General features: G+C 46.9%; 1 protein-coding gene and 1 long non-coding RNA gene across 2 annotated transcripts in view; both read right to left on the bottom strand.

Moving 5' to 3' along the window:
- The window catches only part of LOC146035406 (3-hydroxyacyl-CoA dehydrogenase type-2-like), a 232,060-nt gene that overhangs the window by 53,440 nt on the left and 154,282 nt on the right, over positions 1-24,338 (bottom strand). The window lies entirely within an intron of this gene.
- Positions 550-15,166, bottom strand: LOC146035401 (uncharacterized). Its single transcript, XR_014460631.1, has 3 exons — positions 14,983-15,166; positions 2,676-2,784; positions 550-1,111 (listed from the first exon to the last, which is right to left on the bottom strand). It is a non-coding gene; the product is annotated as an uncharacterized LOC146035401 (long non-coding RNA).

The raw sequence follows: 24,338 nt of genomic DNA, 5'->3' as shown, positions 1-24,338 counted from the left end.
TCAGTTAGATTACCCTCGATGAGATTTTTCATATGCAATTGTGTCTCATTGCATGCCCCCCTCTCCCAATCACACAGACCCTGCCCCAACCACTGCACTCTCTGCCCCCCATCACACACTCCCTGCTACCCATTAAACACCCCCTACCTCAGCCACCCCACCCCACGCCCATGGTAACATGATTCCACAGCCATGTTAATATTGCAAAGTGGGCAGTATGGATGGGTGTAATGGTTAGCATTACTGCCTCACAGCACTGAGGTCATGGGTTCAATTCCAACCATGGCTCTAACTGTGCGGTGTTTGTATATTCTCCCGCACCTGTGTGGGTTTCTTCTGGGTACTCATGCCACAATCCCTTAACCCTAGAATGTCTGTATGTGTGTGTACATGTGGTAGGGAATATAGATTGTAAGCTCCACTGGGGCAGGGACTGATGTGATTGTTCAAATATTCTCTGTAAAAGCGCTGCCGAATATGTGTGCGCTATATAAGAAACTGTAAATAAAATTGTTAAAAAAAAAAAAAAAATGCACCTTTGTTATCTGATGTATTTCCATAGTTTATTTGTTTCCATTGGTGTTATGTATCACATGACGTTCCTTATGCATTTCCACCCACACCAAATGAACACTTGTTATGTTCAATGAGAAGAACAAAATGAATCAAAGAGCAGAAGCATCCGATAATCAGAAAACTAATTTTATCCTACAAACCGCATAAACAGAATTAGGTCAAAATCACAGTTCCAGAAAATCTGGCTGGCCTTCCACGTCTTCTAGAATAATCTAGTGATAGATTTCTGGGTACATTCCTGGCATCAATGCCACAATAGCCTTACAACTCCTAGTGTAACCCGGTAGCAATGCTTTAAGACGTGGACGGAAGGTTTGGTGGTTCCCCGTAAGAATCTAACTTTCTTAAGGCTGCATACGAAGGGCACCGTCCAGACGAATGACTTCTGCATTCAACATGGGGTTTTCTACAATGGTTTGTACCAGGTGGGCATACTCTTCAGGGTGGCCCAGTCGGCTGGGGAAAGGTACTTGCTTGGCCAGGAATTCTCTTGCCTTCTCAGGGAGACCAAGGAGGAGAGGGGTTGCGAACAAGCCTGGAAAGACAGAATATTCGGTGACATTTTGCAGTGTTCCGGAGCACAGAAAAATCTTACACAAGAAAAAAAAAAGTGTTTTCCAATATTGGTCCCCAAGGCTCACTAGCTGTCTAGGTTTTTGCAATATTCATACTTGAGAACAGATGTTTAAATATAAAAATTGAAGGTACTAAATAAGCCAACGGTGTTCAAGCAAAGTGCATACACACCAAGCGATTTCCCCCTGCCCAGTGATTTCTCCAGGGCGTGGACAGCTTTCCATAGTCGGACGCTATTGAAAGATGTCCACCCTGTCTCATCTGCTGGTAATACCAGCAGATGAGTGGCGCGGCTGGCGATGATGCCAGAGCGCGCATCACCACTCTCCCGTACACACTAGGCCGCTTTGGAGCGGAAAGCAGCTGGTACAACAAACTGAGCTGCTTTAAACTCAAAATCACCCAGTGTGTATGGGGCTTTAGCGGGGGGGACCAGACTCCATAACGCCTCACAAGAAAAAAGGGTCATTATTAATAATTTAAACCTTTCCTAGAGTAAGAACAGCACAACGAAAAAAGTCACTCATATCTAGTATTGACTAAGGAGGAAGTGTACAACAGGGAGACAGCACACGGCACCAAGGTAAACTTGCAATGCTGCTCGCAGTGAAAACTCAGTCACGGAGATAGCGGGGAGTGTCTGCAAAAAGAAGGCGATCTTATATGCATACAAAAAATGGCGACATCACAACTCCCATGTATATTCTTGAACAGCCATGAAGGCACAATGGGACCACTCGCACTCAGTTGCCGAGCATGTTGTGATGGCTTTGGTGGACGTTTGTTCGCTTGTAGGCGGCTGCCTCACAGTTTGCTGCTGCTTTGTTAGCACTGCAAACACATCTGTATCAGGCTTCCTCAGCTGTAACAGTCTCACAGAGAACATCAGTCACAGACACAACATAGGCAGCCATTTTGTGTGGTAATGCATTCTATTTCACAAAAACTCTAATCAGAATTTATAGTTTGTAGTGAATTTCCTGGCTGCAATTGCATAAAGAGTTGCTTAAGAAATAAAATGGCTGCTGACACTTTATGTAAACTACTTATATCTGTATAATTGGGACCCTCTTTCTTTACTACAGGTGTCCCATATGACTAAGTTGAGGGGGGGGGGATCACAAGGATGCCTGGCAAACGTAACTTTATTGCCAGCAATAAATGACCTCAATGAAGAATCCCCCAACTACTATCCATGTAGGGCTGGTCATAGATGTATGACTAGGCATCATTCCCAAGAACATTAGTGCTGGACACAAAATGGCTGCCTTCACTATGTGTAGGCATCAGGTAGTATAAACAAATGGTTCCCTAGTGCAAGGATGGGGAACCTTTGGCTCCCAGTTGTTGCTGAAGTAAACATCCCAGCATGCTCTGCTACAGTTTTGCTTTTTGACAATGCTCAATAGTTGCACGGCATTCTTGTATGTGTAGTTTAACAACAGTTGAAGGCCAATGGTTCCCCTTCCCTGCCCTAGCAGGTCACATTTATGCAAGTAAAACAGATATAAAAAGGAAAGTACCAGGAGCGATTGTCACGACTCTGATGCCAAGTGGAGCCAGATCTCGAGCGATAGGGAGGGTCATTCCTACAATTCCCCCTTTGGAGGCAGAGTAGGCCGCCTGTCCAACCTGCAACAGTACACAATGTGACCAATACAGCAAAGCTCATGTGACACATTACACATAACCAGAAGTAGGCAATTTCATATACATATAAAATAAACCATGCTGGGAAATCACACTACACCAGAGAGGAGCACGGTGCCGTTGGACCTCAGGATCTCCACCTGCTTCCTTGTGCAATCACCAGTTACACATTTATCTTACATCACATGTCTTCAACCTGTGGCCCTCCAGATGTTGTAGAACTACATGTCCCAGCATGCACTGACAGTTTTGGTATGCTCTCATAGGAAAAAAATGTGGCAATGCATGTTGGAACATGTAGTTTCACAACATCTGGGGGGCCACAGGTTGAAGACCCATGTCTTACATGTTCTTAGCTGAACACAAGAATTAGAGGGGGAGAGGGACAGATTACTGTGCTACCCAGAACTTAACAATTGTGTAGAAACAAAAACAGCAGCATGGACGATGTAATGGTTAGTATTACTGCCTCACAGCACTGGGGGTTGGTTCCCACGTTACATCTGCCCCACCTACAGTGCAGCATGGTTTTGTCCATTTGAGAAAAAAAAAAAAAAAAGTGCTTTGTTTGCTAAAGAGTCCAAAGGAGAAAACACAATACACACAGGGCCCAATTCCAGCTTGAATACATGGTCAATGTCCACAAGACTGAGCAATTAATGGTAGACTGTACATGCACCGCGGTAGAGTTGCGATGCCGCTCTCGCTGAGAATTTCAGCACAGTTATTGACAGGAAGGTATTGTTTAAGGTAGGAAACAGGGAATGTCTGCAAGCAGAAATGCGTATCAATCCAGTTTCCATAATCAGATGAGATCATGTACATAGAGAAACAAGCCTCCAGTGTCTCTATTGGCGCGTCCACTCTTCATGATCAGACACTCATTTCGGAAGTCTATGGGGCTGATTCAAAGTTGATCGCTGTTGTGCGAATTTGCAATCCGTTTGATCATGGAATGACATTCATGTGCACAAATCGTAGTGTGCATGCGCGAGCCCAAATAGCAAACTGGATTGACAGGAAGCTGGCGTTTGGGGGGTGGTAACCAAACTTTTTTTTTTTTTTAACTGAGTGTCCAAAAAGAAAAATGCAGGCCTGCCCAGGCGTTTTAAGGGAGGATGTGTGACGCCAGTGCGTGCTTCGGTCTGCCTGTCGCAGAACTGTAGAAGGGTCAGACTTACTCACATGTACACAGACTGGAACTCACAGATTTGCGCAGGTTTTCTGTCTGTCTCGGCGGCGGCTATCTAGTTGCAGTCATCTGCAACTTTGCAGATGAGCAACCAGGTCTGAATTAGGCCCTATGCTTTTGCGCCAAGGCTGAGTATATGTATGCAGTTGCCATGGCGCTGGTGGATGTGATGTGAGCGTTTGCCTCACTTCACTTGACATGATTAGCAAGTCCAAAGTCCACAAAAAAGAAATACATTTGCAGCTGTGTAATGTGCACACAAATCACTATCACAATCTGCACAAGGAATAGTGTGCAGATGTAAAGGTTAAAGAGTCCGCATCTGTGTACGGGATACAGCCGCTAGGTTGACACTATGAAGGTCAACATACATTAGGTCGTCCACTAACGGTTGACAGGTCTTAGGTCTACACAAGCATTAGGTCGACAATGGGAGAGTCGACATGCGTTTTTCACATGGTTTTTATTTTTAGCCGACCTGACCATCCACTAGGGCGTGGAAGGCGAATACGATAGGATCCGAAGCACAGCGAGCCATGCGAAGGGACGCGGTACACTGATATGGGGTTCATGTCGACATTCAGAACAAAACAAAAAAACGTGAAAAACTCATGTCGACTTAATGTATCATTTGTATTGACTTTCCGACCCACGTCTACCTATTTCATGTGTTGCTCTTAAGTGGTCAAAACCTAAATATATGTCGACCCTATGACCCATACCCCTATGTACACAACCGAAAGCGATTACAAGCAACTGGAATCATAAGCATCGGTATCTCTCCTGATATAAGGATGAATGGGCATCACTGGTTGGTAGTGAGGTGTCTGCACATAGTATAAGTGTCCCGTGACCATGTATACAAAGCTGCAGCCTGTTTAGAGGTTTCAGAAGGATCTCCCACATGAAGGAATGGGTTGGGGCAGATGCGAATTTGCAATCAGGTCTGATTGCAAAATAGTTGCTAAATGTCCATTATAGCATACTTGCCTACCCTCCTGGAATGGCCGGGAGGGTCCCGCAAAATGGGTCTCCCTCCCGGCCCCCCGGGAAGGTAGGCAAGTCTCCCGCATTATAGCCACAGCTCCTGTCCCCCCCCCCCCCCTTCCCCGTGGTATAAATTTCTGAATTTCATGGGTCCGCGGGGAGGGGGGCGGGGCAAAAATGCATCAAATCGCGTAATTTCGCATTATTTTAGCCCAATCCACGGACCCATGAATTAATGCGGCTGTCGGTTGTGGGGGCGGGGCTTGGTGACATCAGCCTCGCCCGCCCCCAAAACGTAGCCTCGTCCAGCCCCCCTTTCACTCCTCTCCAGCTTCTCCCAGAGAGGAGTTTTAAAAAGTTGGCAGGTATGCATTATAGTTAGTGTCAGTCCCAGCTTGTACAGATTTATATGTGTGTATATATATATATATATATATATATATATATATATATGTGTATATGACATTACATGTATGTATATCTATGTATAATAAAGCCATGTTTACTAGGATAGTTGTGGGGAGAGAGGCCCCAACCTGTATCCTGTCTATAAAACCCATTCGGTATCTACAGTATTTTCGCCAGTTTCGGGGACGTGCCCAACAGCAGTGATCTGAAGCTTCCCCCAATATTGCCACCTGCCGAAGGGACAGCGGGACAGTCTCCAAATATCCAGACTGTCCCGCTGTAATCGGGACAGTTGGGAGGTGCGCACCTTTAATAAAACTCCTATCAAAGTAAATAAACACCAGAGTATGTGACGTTTCTATAAGCGTCTGAATTGCATCATTGCTTCTTAGCCAGTGCTAATATTTTAAGAAATATAATAGATCTGTGCTCAGATTTAACTTCCTTTAACTAGAAGGCAGACATTTTGTAGGCGGAGTTAGTACTAATGAGACTGAATCCAATGAAGTCACTGAATGCCAGTGATACAACTGTTTTTACCTGTGAATTGATAGGCTGCAATTACATGAATGTGGTTTCATCCAACAAATTTGTAGCCTCCTCTGAGGGGAAATTTATAAAACCATCTCAAGGTGACAAGTGGAGGTATTGCTTATAGCATCCATTCAGACCGTCATTAGGTCGACACCATTAGGTCCACATGCATTTAGGTCGACATGAGTTAGGTAGACAGGGCCATTAGGTCGACAGGGTCAAAAGGTTGACATGGGATTTTTTAGTGTTTTTTTGGAGCCGATATGTGCCGACAGGTGGTATTTCATGCCCTACCATCCACCAGGACGTGATGGGAGAATAAAATAGTGTGTCGAGCTTAGCGAGGCACCAAGCCCGAAGCATGGCGAGTGCTGCGAGCCATGCGAGGGGACGTGGTGCACTTTAACCTGTTTCCTTGTCGACGATGTCGACATTCGGGTAAAAACAGTGAAAAACCCCATGTCGACCTTTTGGCTGTCAACCTAACGACCCTGTCGACCTAATGACCCTGTAGACCCAACCCATGTCAACCTACACTCATGTCGACCTAGACACATGTCAACCTAAATGCATGTCAACCTAATGGTGTCGACCTAATGACTGTCTAACAACTTCTGGTGACCAACTGATCCACACCTGTAGATATCATCTTAAATGTGCTACATAGATTATAGCTACAATCTGGTTGCTATGGGAAATGCCGCCACTTGATAAATCTGCCCCTTGCACTTTAGACCTATACTGTACCTCCCAACTTTCTTGAAGTGTAGATCAGAAATTGTGGTGTGGCTTCACATAAAGGGGCGTGGTCTATTTGCTACTCCACCAGCCAATGTGGGAGAGTTGGTAAAGTTGTGATTAGTGGGCATGATTCATCTACCTGTTCGCTGGCTGCGGCACATTCGCTTAGCAGCGTTCAGATCTGAATTATCCCCAATGATCACATGATAACGAAAAGTACTTAAATATGTATTTAAAAAAAAATATCTACAGTATTTTATCATTTCTTAAAATAATTACCGATTCTTGCCTCGTCACGGAATTAAATTCTGATACCCCTTTCAGACAGAAAAAACCCAGGTAGAACTAGGCAGCAAGGGGCTGACCCCCTTTCACACAGGAGCAAAAACCTGGGTATTTCCCGTGTCGACCCCTTTCACACAGAAGCCGGATTTTTCCTGCAAAACTCTGTGTGTCATAAGAAAAGGACAGTTTTAAAGGCACACAGAGATGAGATCATGAAAAGTGGGAGGTGTCTGCTCACTGCATTGCATTAAACATGGCTGACAAGTTGCAGAACCTGGAGGTCATGAGTTCTCTGTGTGTTTTGCTGCTTACAGCAAATCAGAGCATTATGCAGATGCTTAAGGTGCGTACACACGGGGGCGATTTAGGGCAAAATCGCAGGAAATATGGTCGCTGAGCGACCATATTGCCCGCAATGGGAGTGTGCACCGGCGATATATCGCCGGGTGCGCGCTCCCGTTTTTGCCCCTGTGGTGATCGCTGGTCGCAGGAACATGCTCCTGCGACCAGCTGATTTCCACTGCCGGGCTCCCCCCGGCAGTTTCTTTTACATCAGCGACCATCTCTGGTCGCTGATGTAAAGGAGAAACTGAGCAATATATTGCTCAGCCATATATTGCTCAGCCATATATGGCTGAGCAATATATCTCCCCCGTGTTACACAGCATTACACTATGCTACCTGGCACAGTGTTATGCCAGGAGGAGGAAGGCACAATTTTTGGTGGAGAGGGCTTCCACTCGACGCAGGTATTTGCACTGGAGGAGAGCCCTGATTTTGTCCAGTGTTGCGCTGCACGCCACTGCCACGCCTTCAGGGAAGCTGAAAAGATCAGCCAATCGCGCAGCGCCATGCTGCACAGCCAATCAGCATGTTTTTTTTAATTGTCGGGAGAAAAACACGGGTCGGACCCTTTCACACAGCCGCAAACACGTGTCTGACACGGGAAAAACCCAGGTAAATACCTGGGTCGAAGTCCCGGAACTTTAGACCTGTGTTGACCCTTTCAGACAGAAGAAAAACCCGGGTCGACACGGCAAGAGCAGGGAAATTCCCGGGTCTTTTTTTCTGTCTGAAAGGGGTATTAATGGTATATTTTATCGGTACTCTTTACCTAGAACGGCGCCCGCGATTGGAATCGCGGGCGTCGGGGGTAAATAATCGCGGTCATCGCGGGCAAATCGTGGGTACATAAAAATCGGGTGCCCGCGATGACCGCGATTTTCCCATAGGGAACAATGTTAAAAATGCTGATTGACCGCGATTTTAATGTAAAATGCCTCAATGCCCGCGATTTGGACATAGGAATCAATGTTAAATGCGCAAATAGGCACAGAGGCTTCGGGCCTCGGTGGCTCGCTGCGCTCGCCACACTATTCTATTCTCAACTCCACGCCGACGTGGATAGTAGGGCATGAAAAGGTCGGAGGACGCGTACCGCCGCCCCTCGCGGGCTCGCTGCGCTCGCCAAGCTTCGGGTTGGCGTGGATCGTGGGGTGGCGTTAAAAATTTGGGGGGACATTTAAGGGTTAATTGTGCCTATTTGGGCTCTGTAGCCCATTTAACATTGATTCCTATGTCAAAATCGCGGGCATTGAAGCATTGAATGTAAAATCGCGGTCACCACTAAATTTAACATTGAACCAGTGGCGCCGGAACGGGGGGGGCGAGGGGGCAGCTTGCCCCCCCCAAAATTAATGAGGCGCTAAAGCAGCTGGGCGGGCGGCTGATTAAGCTTGATCCAGTCTCCCGCCCGTCCGCCTATGTAAGCCCCAGGAGAGAAGGGGTTAATGGCAGAGCGGGGACGGAGAGAGGGAGGCTGAGCGGCAGAGCGGGGACGTCAGCGTGACCCCCGCCGACCTCCAGCAGCGTGAGGAGACGCGGCGCCGGGGACTGCCGCAGCCAGGCGACAGAGGGAGCGCAGAGAGGTCTGTGACCCCCGCTGACCTCCCCGAGTAGCACCGCCGGGCGCGAAGAGATAGCTGGCAGCTGCTTCAGCTATCTCTTCTCTTTCTGTTACGCGTGGAATACAGTGGCCGCGGGACCCGGGTCATCAGGTGCAGCCAGCGGCGGCCGGAGGCTGGAGCACATACTGTAGGTTAAACTTTTTTTAAAACTAATCTCTTCTCATTCTTGTGACGTGCTGCAGCTCAGTCTTATGACATGTGATGGCTGCTGACATTAAATAATGCATTTATTTTCAATCGTCTGCCTAAAATATTATGAATAATCTAAAATATAAAAAAAAGATTATTCATAAGTTATTGTAGGCAGAACATTGAAAATAAATTCATTATTTAATATGCCAGCAGCCATGTGTATAATGCCCACGCATATATGCCGCTGCCTTGTGTATAATGCCCACGCATATATGCCGCTGCCCTGTGTATAATGCCCACGTGTATATGCCGCTGCCAGTGTGTATAGTGCCCGGGGGTAACATATAGCAATTTAGGGGGCGCCAAAATGAGATTATATCTTGCCCCCCCCAACCTAAAAACGTTCGAGCGCCCCTGCATTGAACCCTATGGGAAATCTCGGTGATCGCGGGTGCCGTTAATGTACTACCCGCGATGCCCGCGATCACCGCGATGGGCGCCCTTTTAGGTAAAGAGTACCATTTTATCTTATGCTTATCCTCATGTGATGTTACCACATTATTTATCTGCTAGTCTACACTCAACTTGTTTCCAGATCTTTCACTGATCTGAAGGCTAATGCACCTTCACATGGTCGCTTGATTTCATTCATCATAAAAGATATCTGGTGATTTTTTTTCCTGCCAAGGTTACTTGATTACATTGTGATAAAACTATTCTACTTTTTCCATGTAACTTCGATTTGGAATACTCTGCGAACATGTTGTTAATTAAAGCCGAAGCAATGGTTTAAAGGTAATCTCTGGGCTAAATAAATACATTGTCATAATGTCATAATATTTTTGAATGGTGTGTTGTTAGTGACATTAGTTTTAGCCGGTACAGACCACAAAAAAACGGTACTGTACTGGCTAAAACGGTACAGTTGTAGGGTCTGATATGCTGCCATGCTGCAGTTGCAGTGTTGGGGAAGCTGTAGCTTAATTAACATGCTGCAGCTCTTTGGGGGCGGGGAGAATGTCCGTTTCAAAATGGGGAGGGGCACGTCAGCCCAGTTTACTGGGCGTGTCAAAGTTAGTGTCTGCATCTTTCCCAATGCATAATTACTGGCCCCAGCTACAGTTTTAGCAGCCAATCTGAGTAGACCTATGCTTCTTCAGATGGCTGGTTGCCAGTGGCGTCAAGAAAGAAGGGGGGGCTACTTTTAAGCTGGGCCCAGGCTTGCTGAAGGGTCCTGCTGCCTTCTTCCACCTAACTCACCCATCTGCCCATTCATTCATAGAAAAGACTGACTGCTGCTGCAGCAGCAGCAGCAGCAGAAGCCTCTCTCTCCCCAGCAGAGCACAAGCTGCTGGGTGCTGACTGGGGAGAGAGGCAGCTGCAGAGGCAGTCAGTCCTCTCTCCCTGGATGATGTGCGGGAGAAGGAAGAGAGATCGCACCCGCATGCGCACAGCATCTATTCCTGCAGCCAGAGGGGCTGGGGCATAGCCAGCAGCTGATGAAGCTGCTGGGGCATGCCCCCACAGTGATGGAAAAGGGGGTGTGGCCTCGCAGGAGAGCCTCTGGTATAGGCCACGCCCCTTCCGTTAGGTCACACATGCGAGTGTCCTGGGTCCTTCGGAGTAAAAGTTGGGAGGTATGCTATATTGCAGTATAATAAAGCAGCCATTATTTATTCTGCACAGAAACAAAATAACTCACCCAAATGTAACTCTCTCTGTACATGTTACATCTGTGCTATGTGTAATGATAGCAGAATGATGCCCAGCAATAGCTTTGCCTCCTCAGATTAATTGAACTCAGTGGATTCTTGGCCCTGACAGCCCAAGTTATTGGGGGAAGAGGAACGTGGGTGACGCCCGCTGAGTGGGAACCCTGCAGGGAATGCACAGTGCACCTGGGTGATGATGTCAGTATATGCTTTTCTTTCCCTTAGTTGGATGACATGAGGAATAGCAAGGAACGGCAGAAAGCTGGCTGTCATTCACAACAAGCCTAGACAGACCAAGCTTTCTGCAGCCAAGGACTTGGAACAAGACATGGGGGCGTCTGCTTCCCTGTGCACCCTGAGGGGCGAGAGTGCAGACATCAAGCACTCCTCCTCTGTACACCATTAGCAATAGCACTGGTAATACTGCTCATTCATTGGTCCAGGCCCAGACCGTACACAACTTTGACAACTTCTACTTTGTCTGGGCCTGTGAAAAATAGAAATGTCTACATACTGTACCTCCCAACATGACCCATTCCAGGAGGGAGAGAGGCTCCGTATCTGGACTTCCCGCATAATTCATGGTTGCTGTCAGCTGAGCTGAACACTTTTCTTATCAATGAAGTAATTCCACACAGGTGACAGGAATCTTACATTCAGAAGGAGGTTCGGCAGCAGAGAATGTTGTACCTCGTGGAATGGGCCATATTGGTAACGTAAACCACTGGGTTTACATTTATCAGGCCCAAACTTAATATATCACTTAAAAGCCTGAGAAAATAATTGACACCAGGGCAGGACTATAGGAGGTGGAGGGGGCGTCAATACTCCCTGGGGCGGACTCTACCCGGGTTGCTGGGACTGAGGGACTTGTATGGCTGTCCGTGATTTAGCTGCTTATATAGCAGAAGTGGTGGGTAAGAGGAGCATTTCTGGACAATTTGGATCCCAGTGCACTAAAAAATGTGTTGCCACCTCATAGACGTTTCAAAAGTGGAAATATTTGCTCCCCCGAAAGGGGGTGTGGCCTTGTTTCAATAGGCGTGGACTTGCAGGAAGAGGCTACCTTACACCAACACAATAGAACATATTGTTACATCATATTATGCTCTGTGAGCTGCTGGCCGCGCAGTCAGCTCCTCTGCCTGCAGGAATAGATGCGCCCAGGGTCGGGTAATACGGGCAGGGGTGGGCTGGGCCGGGGGGCACGGTGCCATGTGCCCCCCGGGCCGCTTAGCCAGTCACTGGCTGCGGGCCGCGCTGGATCACCATCCACCTCCTCCAGGCAGCCCTCCTGCGCTGGTCGCGGCTTCCAGAACACGGCCGCAGCTACAGGAAAATGGCCGCCGGCCCCCTGCATTTACCATTAGTAAAGTTCAGGTGAGCGAACTGAGCCACCAAGCCCGAAGCGTGGCGAGTGAAGCGAGCCCGCCAGGGGACAAATTTACTAAACATCTTTTACCTCAAGAAATGCCTCTAAAGTAGATTTGCCGAAAATCCTTACGTAGCAGTTAAGTAGCGGCTAACATAACTGGCGTAGCGCTGGCCGCAAAGATGAGGAAGTACCGTAATTTCTTCAAACCCAGTGACCTGGCGTGCAGTCATACCATACAGTACAACCTGCAAGCCTGGCGTGTGCGTTCCATGGGTCGACACTAATTAGGTGGACACTCGATAGATCGCCTACTATTGGCCAACAGACCATAGGTCGATACTTTAAAAAGGTTGACATGGCTACGTCGACAGTGACAAAAGTTCAACACAAGCAATAGGTCAACATAGGAAATGGAAAATGTGGACATGAAAAAGGTTGACTAGGGTAGCGAGACATCGTGCCGGAAGCCTGGCGAGCGAAGTGGTACACTGAAATACAGTTCATGTTGACCTAAGTCGACACAGACACTGTGAAAAACTCATGTCGACCTTCATGTCGAACTTTTGTAAGTAGACCTATTGCTTTTGCCGACCTTTTGTCCTTCTCGAGCTAAGCCATGTTGACCTTTATAAGGTGTCGACCTATGGCCTGTTGACCAACAGTGGTCAACCTATTGAGTGGCAACCTTTATTGGGTCGATTCTATGACCCATACCCCATGCCTAACAGCCAAACAGGAGGCAATGTTTTACAGTACATGCAGTTGTGGCAACCTCCGCTGGAGGAGTACATGCTGCTTTAATACATCATGGGCGGGATAGGGGCGTGACGCGGACAGTCTCAGCGAATCAAAATCTCACAGCCCAGCCTCCCTCTGAGTATTGCATCATTGCTCCATGGGAACATGGCGGAAATAGCGCAAAATATTCTGCTCCACCCCATAATGTGCCCATCAAAAGGGGAGGAAAAAAAGTAGGGGAGTATGGGCAAAGGATGGAGATTGAGTTTATTAGCACCAGAATTATTAGATCGGAGGTATCATGAAACCACAACCCAACTACGTGCGGCCTTTCCAATGACAAGGTCAGTATGGAGGAGTGGGGGATGGAGGATGCATGGAAAGCGTACCCCACTAGGCGCATAAGAAGAAAACCAAGAAGTGATCACTGGCGGAGGTTAGAGAACCCACGGCATTCTAACCCATTACACTTACAGAACTTACATAGGCCACAAAGACATTTAAACCCTTTTCACATCGTGACTGCGGGATCACACCTGGTATTTTTGACACGGGTCTACCCCTAGAGTGACCCGGCATTTGTGATGATTTCCCCCACAGGACGCTGACATCACAAAGGAGGTGTGTCATCTGGGGTGTGGCAGTAGGCAGCGCTTGGAGCTGAAGCAATAGTGTTACCTGTTTACACTGTTCAGCAACCTGGGTCAGACCCGGGTAAAACACTTATTTTAACCTGTGTCGGAATGCCGGGTTGCTGGACCCGAGAGTTTTCAAATGGACCTTTCACATCGGTTACGGGTTATTTGTGCCATGTGAAAGGGGAAATAGAGACAAAAGGAAATGTACTTAAAATGATCTGTTACACTTTTACAAACTGAGCGGTCTATGTACTAAGCCTTGGGGGGTATTCAATCCGGTCGAATTTCCTGGGCAGGTGAAAAATCGTCAATAATTCTCTGATTAGTATTCAATCGCCCGTTTTAAAATTTTTACTATGGCGTTTCACCTTTTTTTCGGGATGGGCAAAAACAGTGGCAAAAACATGCGAAAACATAAACCAATTTGGCAAAACCACGTGAATTTTTGGAAATTTCTCCTATCCACACAGTCTTCACCGATGCTGGATTTTCAGCCCATGTGAAAAATAAGCACTGGGATTGAATAGGGCGAGTTGAATTTGCCTCAAAAATGGCCGAAATTTGCTGATTTTTCGCCTGGTGAACAATTCACCCAGGATTAAATACCTTCCTTGGAGAGAGATAAAGGGGAGAGAGGTAAAGTAACAGCCAATCAGCTCTTAAATGCCATGTTACAGGCTGTGAGGGATGCACTACACCACCCCCATCCCTCGCAACCATAGAAGAACAGCACTCCCAGTGTCCCCCCCTAGTAGAACTGCACTTCCAGTACCCCCCCAGCACCACAGCAGCACTTCCAGTGCACCCTCCCCCCACTATAACAGCATCACTACCAGTACCCCCCCTAGTAGAACAGCAGCACTACCAGTACCCCCCTCCAGCAGAACAGCAGCACTTCCCATACACCCACCCCAGTAGAACAGAAGCACTTCCAGTAACCACCACCCCTAGTAGAACAGCAGCACTTCCAATACACCCACCCCAATAAAACAGAAGCACTTCCAGTAACCACCCCCCCCCCCAGTAGAACAGCAGCACTTCCAGTACTCCCCTCCAGTAGAACAGCAGCACATCCAGTCCCCCCCCCCTCCAGTAGAACAGCTGCACTTCCAGTATCCCCCCCAGCAGAACAGTAGTACTTCCAGTACCCCCCCCAGTAGAACAGTAGTACTTCCAGTACCCCCCAGTAGAACAGCAGCACCTCCAGTACCCCCCATCCAGCAGAACAGCAGCACTTCCAGTACACCCCACCCCCCAATAGAACAGCAGCACTTCCAGTAAACCCTCCCCAAGTAGAAGAGCAGCACTTCCAGTCCCCCCTCCAGAAGAAAAGCAGTACTTCAGTAACCAAACCCCCCAGGCCTGTTATTACATCTTATTTGTAGCACGATTATACAAGTGTACACAAAAGACCCCCACCCCCTTCCGCATAGTAACCTGCTAGGAGTTAAATGTCCTCCCCCCTGCTTACCTCCCCATGAGCCTGATATTCTAAAAGACTCTTTCATCCAAGGTACTGGGTGGGACCCACATCACTGCAGCAGCGGCAGGAGCAGACACTCTGACCCTACTTCCGCAGGAGCAGCGAGATGACCGGGAGCGGAGCTCAGTGTATGCCCGGATTACACAGTCGTTCCGGATGTAGTTCCAGCAGCTGCCAATAGGTGGCGATGGTGCAGCACAGAGCGGATGACGTCACTGCAGTAGAGCTACAAGTTACACAGAGAGGCTCTTCTGCTTGGTTGGCACAGTGGCGCGTGTCTATTAGTCCAAGCTACGGGGAGCCACAGGTTGCAGGTTCGAGTCCCGAGACCCAGCACGTGGCAAGGGAGGGACACATCGAAACAACCTGGTTTTTATTTTTATATATTGATAATATTATCTATATATTTATTTTCAGCAGGAAATATTCTGTATAGATAATATTATCTATATACCCGAGGAGAATAAGTGGGGGAAGGACAGAGGCTGGTGGTGGCATTTGTGTAATACAATTGTTTAACATATAAATAGTATTAATTATCATAAAACTGATTGTCACATAACTTATACACCAGATAAATAGTGTAATACAGATGGAGCGCCTCTCATTTTTGCTGCCGCTGCGCCAGCGCCAAAATCTGGCGAGAGGCACCCCATCTGACTGAGACGCGCGCGTCTCGCACGCGCGTCTCAGTTTCCCGTCGGCGGGGGGATGGGAACCCTGTCCGTCTCCACTTCAGAGAGACGGACAGGGTTAGGGGGGGGGGGTGGCGGGGACCCGGGGCGTCCGTCGGCGAGGCGGCGGGGACACAGCAGCTGGCGGGGGATGGCGGATGGCGAATCTTCCGACGTCACCTACAAGAGCAAGGCCCACTCTATCTGTATAAAGAAGTGCGTAAAGAGAAAAGTGACCTGAAAATTGTCATTGTGTTATTATTATATTTTATTTGGTGTTATCCGGATTCCGTATACAGCCGCCATCTTTTACCTCCCTCAGTATACAGTATACGACTTCCTGTGTGTCTGCGCCGTCTGTCTATGTTACTGTGGTCTCCGTATACAGTCGCGATCTTGTACCTCACTCAGTATATACAGTATCCGGTTTCCTGTGTGTTTGTGCCGTGTCTCTGCGTTATTGTGTTATCCGTATACAGTCGCCAATTGTCAGATTAAGGTCTAAATGGGCCTGGAGCTGAAAATGATCAAGGACCTATTATGCACAATAATAGGGGTGGTGGCCAGCACCTAATAATGTGGGTAGTGTGACCAATGTTCTGTTTGGGTGGTCTGCTCATGGGTGTGTTTCTATTTCTGTAAATACTTTCAACTTATTATATATGCCTGAAAAAGGCAGGGTGCTGGCATAGGAAAAATGCAGGGAGATATATTGGCGGGTGCCCCCCAAAGGTGCTAAGATACTTGCGGGGTGAGGCGGCACTCCAGTGATAAAAAAAAAATACTGAAAGATGAAACTTGGTAGACAACATTTCAGCACCTTTTATGTGGTCACCTAAGTTTACCACACCATATACCCCTTATACAAATCATGCAACACAATAGTTACCCCCTTATACTGTATTTGCCTCTTACACATTATGCCACATGGAATGAGCCAAAATTCACACCGACTGAGCCAAAATTCACACTATGGAACACGGATTGAGTCAAAATTCACACTATGCCACACAGATTAAGGCAGAATTCACATTTTGCCACATGGATTGAGCCAAAATACACACTATACCAAAAAGATTGAGCAATAAAGCACAATATGCTTCATAAACAGGGGCATTGCGCATTAAAAATGTACACCATAATGCCTATTACATGTTTCGCCACACTACGTATTATGCCTAACACCATAATGCCTATTAAAATTATGCTACATAAGTGCTGTTTACCTACATGCTCATTGCCAGGGGTTCCATGCGTGTTGCCCTGTGGGATTACATGCTCATTGCCAAGGGGGGAATACATGCTCGCGGTAACTGGGGGACAGCCGCCGCTGGCAGAAAGGACAGCCATTGACAGCCGGGGGCTGCCCGGCTGTATTCAGAGCACTGCAGGTCCCGGCTATTTGAAATAATACCCCTTTCACACCAGAAAATGCAGGGATTTACCTGGGAATATGGTCCCAGGATCATGCAGGGACATTCCCGGGCTGGCCCCTTTTACATCAGCCTAGTACCTGCATTTTCTGGTGTGAGGGGGAAAGAACACCCCCCCCCCCCCCTTAAACAACCAGCTATATCTTCAGAACCAACTGACCCATTTACATGTAGGCTTTGAATGATTTTGGTCCTGTGAAACTGGGCTGTTTGGTTACAGAGAAATCTGTCCTCAAACAACATGAACAGCCATGAAATTACATTTCAGAAATGATAAAAATCACTTTACCCGCAATATCTCTAGAATGAACTCATATGGACCAGCCTGGTATCAGATTGAAGGCCCAGCGATTTGGGTTTGACTGAGTTCTACCAGTGATGCCAGGCAGGAAATGGCAGCCATTGGAACCTGGTCCTATGGGGAAAACGTTCCAGCTTTGCTTGGCGGTATCTCCGGTTCCCGAGGGGCTAGTTAATCTGGCCCTGCACTGCCTCATTCCCAGCATTCAGGGGAAACAAAGGATGGTGCCCTCCTCTTCCTAGTGACCCCGACCTCTGGTGTCTTTCCTTCTCTTTTTGATTGGACATTCGGTAATCACCTATACCCCTTTCACACTGCAACTAAATCCCAGGTTGTTGCCGTGTTGACGGGTCAAGGTGCAGTGTGATAACATCAAACTGAATAACCCGGGTCGACCAATTTGACAATTTGACCCTGGTCATCAGAAGGCAGAGGCGTAACTATATATATATATATATATATATATATATATATATATATATATATATATGCGTAGGCCCCATAGCAAAAGTTTGTAAGGGCCCCCTATTTAGCAACTGATGGTAATAAATGTATGTAAAACATTACTTAGACAGTAAAGATGGGCCCCTCTCAGCTCTGGGCCCCATAGCAGCTGCACCCCCTGCACCTATGGCAGTTATGCCCTTGTCAGAAGGGTTAAACCCGGGTTACCTTGTATATAATGGGCGACCTGGGTTTAGTGTGAAAGGGTTCAATGTCTATATGTGATGGTCTGCTATACATACAGTTTTTACTTTATTTTTATGAGCTTAAATCTCCACGTGGCATGGTTAATTAAACCCATGTGTCTCTCTCATAGTGGCTTAATGCCATTTTCCCACCTGAGCAAGTTGTGGGAAATTCCACTATCCGCACCAGCTTATTGCACAACAATGAGGATTCTTACACCATCTACCAACTATCTGCAATCTTTGCGAGGACATCTTGCTAAGCAGCACAAAATGGATTACGGTGGTGATTCTGGTTTGTTTGCAAAAGCAAACTCCTTCTTTAATGCACAAACCCATGCTGCACTGCAGGTGGGGCAGATGTAACATGTGTAGACAGAGTTATATTTGGGTGGGGTGTGTTCAAACAGAAATCTAAATAGCATTGTAATGGTGTGTACACAGGGGCGATTATTGCAAATATCGCTGGCAATATGGTCGCCGAGCGACCATATTGCCAGCGATGGGAGTGTGCGCTCCTGTTTTCAGCCCCTGAATGGTCGCTGCTCGTGGGAGCATGCTCCTCCGACCAGCGACTTCGCCTGCCTTTTCTCCCGACGTGTGACATTTTCGTCTGCGACCATGTCTGGTCGCAGATGAAAACGGGACACTGAGCAATATGATTGCTGAGCAATATATTGCCAGCGATCATATTGCCCCGTGTGTACGCACCATAAGAATAAAGCAGCCAGTATTTACTCTGCACTGAAACAAAATAACTCCCCCAAATGTAACTCTCTCTGCATATGTTACATCTGCCCCACCTGCAGAAGGAGTTTGCTTTTGCAAACCAACCAGAATCACCCCCTATATACACTAATTGGGTAACGTTGTCCTCCTGCTGGGGATTTTACCAGAAATTATTTGTGATAGCACGGATGCACTTTCTTCCACACCAAAGCACTGTTTGTGGTTGATCCCCTAGCGATGGAAGTTGCTTGGTGTTTGAGCAGCACTGCTATACAATCACATCTGTGTTATTGATGTCCCTTTGGGGGTTATTTTGGTTCACTCTTTCTGACAAATTCCTTCTTAGATGGACAAAACCATGTGCACTGCAGGTGGGGCAGATGTAACTTGTGCAGAGAGAATTAGATTTGGGTGGGGTTTTACTTCAAAGTGAGATCTATATTGCAGCGTAAAAATAAAGCAGTCAGTATTTTCCCTGCACAGAAACAAAATAACTCACCCAAATCTAATTCTCTCTGCACATGTTACATCTGCCCCCCTGCAGTGCACATGGTTTTGTCCATCTAAGAAGGAATTTTGTCAGAAAGAGTGAACCAAAATAACCCCCTTTGTTTGAATACCAAAGGAGTCGAGATCCATTTAAGATTAACCTATGTGAATTTCTGTATGGTTTTCCAAATACGAGATGAATGTCATTTTATGAATACTTATTAGCTTTCTGTTTTATCTAGCTGCATGGTTATATTTTATATTTGTCAGTGGACCTGAAGCGATGTTCACTTTGGTTTATTGTTTACATCCATGCGATGTAATCAATAATCATATTGCAAATTCAGCCGATATTATCACAGTACATGGGTACATGGGCCCCATAAACCCCATATACACTAAACAACCTTTTAAAAGATATTACTCAGAAGAATAAAATATCTAGTGTGTACACTCAGTATCATTAACCATGCGCACTTCCCACGCATCGTTAACGTTAATCACCCAGCTCGTCGGCAGAACGTGCAGGTAAATTTTGGCCATGAAGCTAACAACCTGCATGTTCAACGTCCGCGTGTGATGTCACGAAATGATATCGGTAACTAGTTAACTATGGGGCAGATGTATTAAGCCCGGAGAACAGATATACTGGACATAAACTGGAGATAATGCAACGGCCAATCATCTCCCAACTGTCATTTTCAAACACAGTTAATTGGCTGGTGCTTTATCTGCTTTCACTCTATCTCCAGTTTATCTCTTCTCCAGACTTAATACATCGGGTGTGGTATAGGGGTCCGACAGTCGGAATCCCGACAGTCATTAGCCCAATGTCGGGATCCCGACTGGCCGTACCCAGACAGCATGGCAAGCGCAACAAAGCCCCTTGCGGGCTCGCTGCGGGCACAGTGGCTCGCGTGGACCCCCACGAGGGAAAATAGCCGACGGCCGTCGGGAACCCGGCTGTCGGTGTTTTGACAGTTGGGATCCCGACGTCGGATAAAAAATGCCTGTCGGGGACCCTGTCCGGCACCCGATCCATCTGCCCCTATATCGGCTGTGTCCCTAGTGGTCTAGATGCTGTAGTCCTTGTTATTGAGGGCTCAGGAACAAATGCGGGGCACTCTCCAAGGTCCTGAATCAGGCCTGTATTGTTTATACCAGCAAATGAGCCAGTACCGTGGTGCATCTCATTAGCATATGGGAGCGTCCAGCGTTTCATGGGCATTCTCATGCTAATGGGCCGATCACGTGGGGGCGGGCAGCTAATATCACCAGATGTCAGCAGCCCGCCCACTGCCTTCTGAACATGCACGCATATGTAAGGTTGTTCAGAGCAACCTTAGATATGCGTGCATGTTCCACCTCATTCGATGGTCACTGACCATCGAATGATTTGGGTATTACCTCACAGGCTGCAAATGGATGTTTATGTAAAACATCCATTCAAAGCCAGTGCGAACTAATGTGCCTTGCAAATGGTGGGCCAGCATACCACCATTCTCAAGGCAGGGTTTAGTTGACTAACAAGGGTGCGAATTTGCAGCTGATGGAATCAACCAGAATACCCCCTATGTGTGGTGACATGATCGTTGGTGTGTGCTCAACCAGGGCTGTATCAGGGAAGAGCCCAGCACTGGCTGGGCCAAGGTAGCTGCACTGTGGGTAATGGTCCTGGCAGCAGCCTGCAGCACAGCCTCTGAAGTTTTTGGCAACTGGAGCTCATGCTCCACCAGTATTGCCCCTTGCCACTCCCCTGCATGCTGTGCTGGATATAAGGCTACATGGGCCTGTAGTGATTACTATGGGCCTTATTCGAGTTCACTCTTTCAGACAAAATCCTTCTTAGATGGACAAAACCATGTACACTGCAGGGGGGCAGATGTAACTTGTGCAGATCTCATTAGATTTGGGTGGGGTTTTACTTCAAAGTGAGATCTATATTGCAGTGTTAAAATAAAGCAGCCAGTATTTACCCTGCAAAGAATCACCAAAAAAAATCACCAAATCTATTTCTATCTGCACATGTTACATCTGCCCCCTGCAGTGCACATGGTTTTGTCCATCTAAGAAGGATTTTGTCAGAAAGAGTGAACTCGAATAAGGCCCTATATGCCACAATGTCTCCTTGAATAATAATAGAAAAATGTTGGGAAGAAAGTAGAAATACAATTTTGTACACTTTTGACTTATTAACAACCATGTGACCAGCTGGATGTGTGTCATCATCATACCGTCATGATGGGCCTATTGTCTTGTGGGGAACTGGAGGTGTAGCTCTATCCAGTCACATTACCAAGTATCGGTACTCTTCCTCTGGACTGAATGAGGGAAGGGTTGTAGCCTGCGATCTTGTACAATTGTGGAGAAAACACATAAATGCCATGCAGCAGGGCATTGGCTGTGACCACTTCAGAGGAGCCTGCCACCAGAAATTGGGGAACCTGGGATAGACAATTTAGGCAGGGTCCCCGCCACCATCTTATTGCAGTTGGAGCAACAAATGTCAGCCAGGCAGAGACAGCATTGGTGGCATTTTACATATGGAACCAGTCGTGAGCCAAGAGGAGGCCGCAGACCAATAGCCATTCAAGAGCGGCCATTGTGGCTGCTGGTCTGGAAGTTCTGGCAGTACAGTAGCCCCTGAGGGCCTGCCATTACCTGTTGGAAACTAACCTTCCAGCAGCTGCCAGGCTCTGCCCACCTTTTATCTAATGTCTAGGGCACATTTGTAGATATATTTTTAATGACCAAATTATGTACACTATAGATATTTAACCGTATTCATTTTATTGACAAATATGAAAAATGTACATAAAATTATACTAAATAAAGATTAAATAGCTTTAATATAATTCATTCCCCCCCAACTGTCTCGCTTATCGCAGGACCGTCCAGCATCTATTTAGAGAGGCAGAGGGGCTGGGGGCATGACCAGCATGACAGTGCTGGCCATGCACTCGTAGTGATGTAAAATGTGGATCCCCCTATGGCATAGGCCCACACCCATTTTCCTGAGCCGTGTGATTTCTACATTGAAGATGTTTGGAGGTATGCTTGGTTTAATTAAACAAATATCAGCATATTTGGAAAAATATTAGCCCATTAAGTTTTTGTTTTTAAAGTGATTTTTTGGAGATTATAGTATTGCCTTGTAATAATCAGGGGGGGGGGGGGGGGGGGGGGGGGGGAGTAATGGTTGGCGTAATGGGTGGTGGGGGGGAATACAATCATGGAACCATGACAGCTGAAGCCTCAAAAAGTATGGTGGTCACTACCATAAAAGTATAATACATTCAGCCTTTATGCGCATGCACGCCATCGGTCCAGTACGCTATTTGTGTACTGAACTGGTGTTCCATCTGATGTCTGTTGCAGACCAGACCATCATGCTCTCATCTTTCAATGGGATGCCAACAGTCAGAAGACCGATGCCAGAATTCCAACATCAATTAGGATGCCGGCATTTCAATCCCGTCTGCCCACATTCTGAGAGTATGTGGGCAGTTTAGTGTGCAGCAAGGAGGACGGGGTGTGTTTGGGCACTTACAGCTATGATTTGTCAACCAGCTAGCACCCTGTAGTCCAGCGCATCAGATGTATGGCAATGTGAATGCATTGTGATAAATTGCATGTGACAATAGCACATCAACTACAAAATTGCATTAAAGAACTTCCAAGAAGCTGCCGGGGGAGTTCAAGGGAAATCACATGCGACTTGAGCCGTAGATATGTTACACAAGTATATGGGGCCTTTATAGAAGGGAGGGGTCAGGTCCCCATACTATAGGATTATTGACATGCAATTTGGGCTCTTTGCATGCGATTGCAGCGATCAAACGCATGAAAAGCATCCAAATTGAATGTGATTGACAGCAGTCGTCCCTGCTGCAGAAGCAATCTGTGGGATCGCATGCGATAAATCCCATGCAAAAGGACCGCACCGGCAGGCAAAAGGACCGCACTGCATGAGACAGAGACAGCTTACACAGAGCTGGCCAAGCTCCTGTAGTGACGGTATCCCTGTAAGGCCGTGCCCCCTGTGACATAGGGCACACCCCTTTTTCAGCCATGCGAGCATCCAGACTTCTAAAATCAAAATGTTGGGAGGTATGCTTTCACTAGAAATTTTTCATAATAAAAAAAAAAAGGGCTTTCTTGAAAATGGTTTTCTACTTTATAAACTATACAGCCTATAATAAAAACAGTATATTCTTGAATTACTGTAGATATGTTTATATTTTCTTGTTCTAATGCTACCTTAGTGAATTTGGCCCAATTTTGATTACAAAGCATTGCTAGGCATTAGCGGCACCTAGTGGTCACCTGCAGACTTGTTTCTACACTAAAGGGAAAGCCTTGTTCTTATTCCTTACTAGTGAGCCGCCCTTCTGCTTTGCACAGGTACATTATTTCTAGTAACAGTGATGTTTTTACATAAAAAAAAAAAAAATAGTGCCTTATAATATATTTCTTTAAATCGACCACATTTGTAATTTTTCCTCTGGACATGAATACAAAAAGATATATATATATATATTTTTATGTAACACACGAAAGGGCCACAAGAAGTTGTCCTGGGAAGAACATTTCCCACTTAGATCAACTCCAGCTACATTAGGTGTTTGATCTTGTGCTTTATTTATGGTCATGGCAAAGCAAACTTATCGGGAACTGGACTTGTTTAAAATTAAACCATAAATTTGAGGGAATCATTGGTATTCTGGGTATTACATACCTCCCAACTTTTCATGTTAAGAAATAGGGACACTCGCGCGGCGAAGCCGCGCGAGCGCCCGAAAAGGGGGCGTGGCGTATGCAAATGAGGGCGCGGCTTATGCTAATTAGCCGCGACCTCATTTTCATACGAGAATAGACGCTGTGCGCATGCGCACAGCGTCTATTCTACTACATTGGGGGGTCTCCCAACTGCCACCCCCCGCAGCGGGACAATGCCTGCCGCGGGTGGGACGTCGGGACAGGACCCGAAAATCGGGACTGTCCCGACGGAATCGTGACAGTTGGGAGG

This window comes from Crinia signifera, chromosome 9, assembly GCF_055691185.1.
Source record: "Crinia signifera chromosome 9, ASM5569118v1, whole genome shotgun sequence".
Lineage (NCBI taxonomy): Eukaryota > Metazoa > Chordata > Amphibia > Anura > Myobatrachidae > Crinia > Crinia signifera.
Note: the sequence above shows the minus strand (reverse complement) of the source record. Positions and strands in the feature narration are given on the sequence as shown.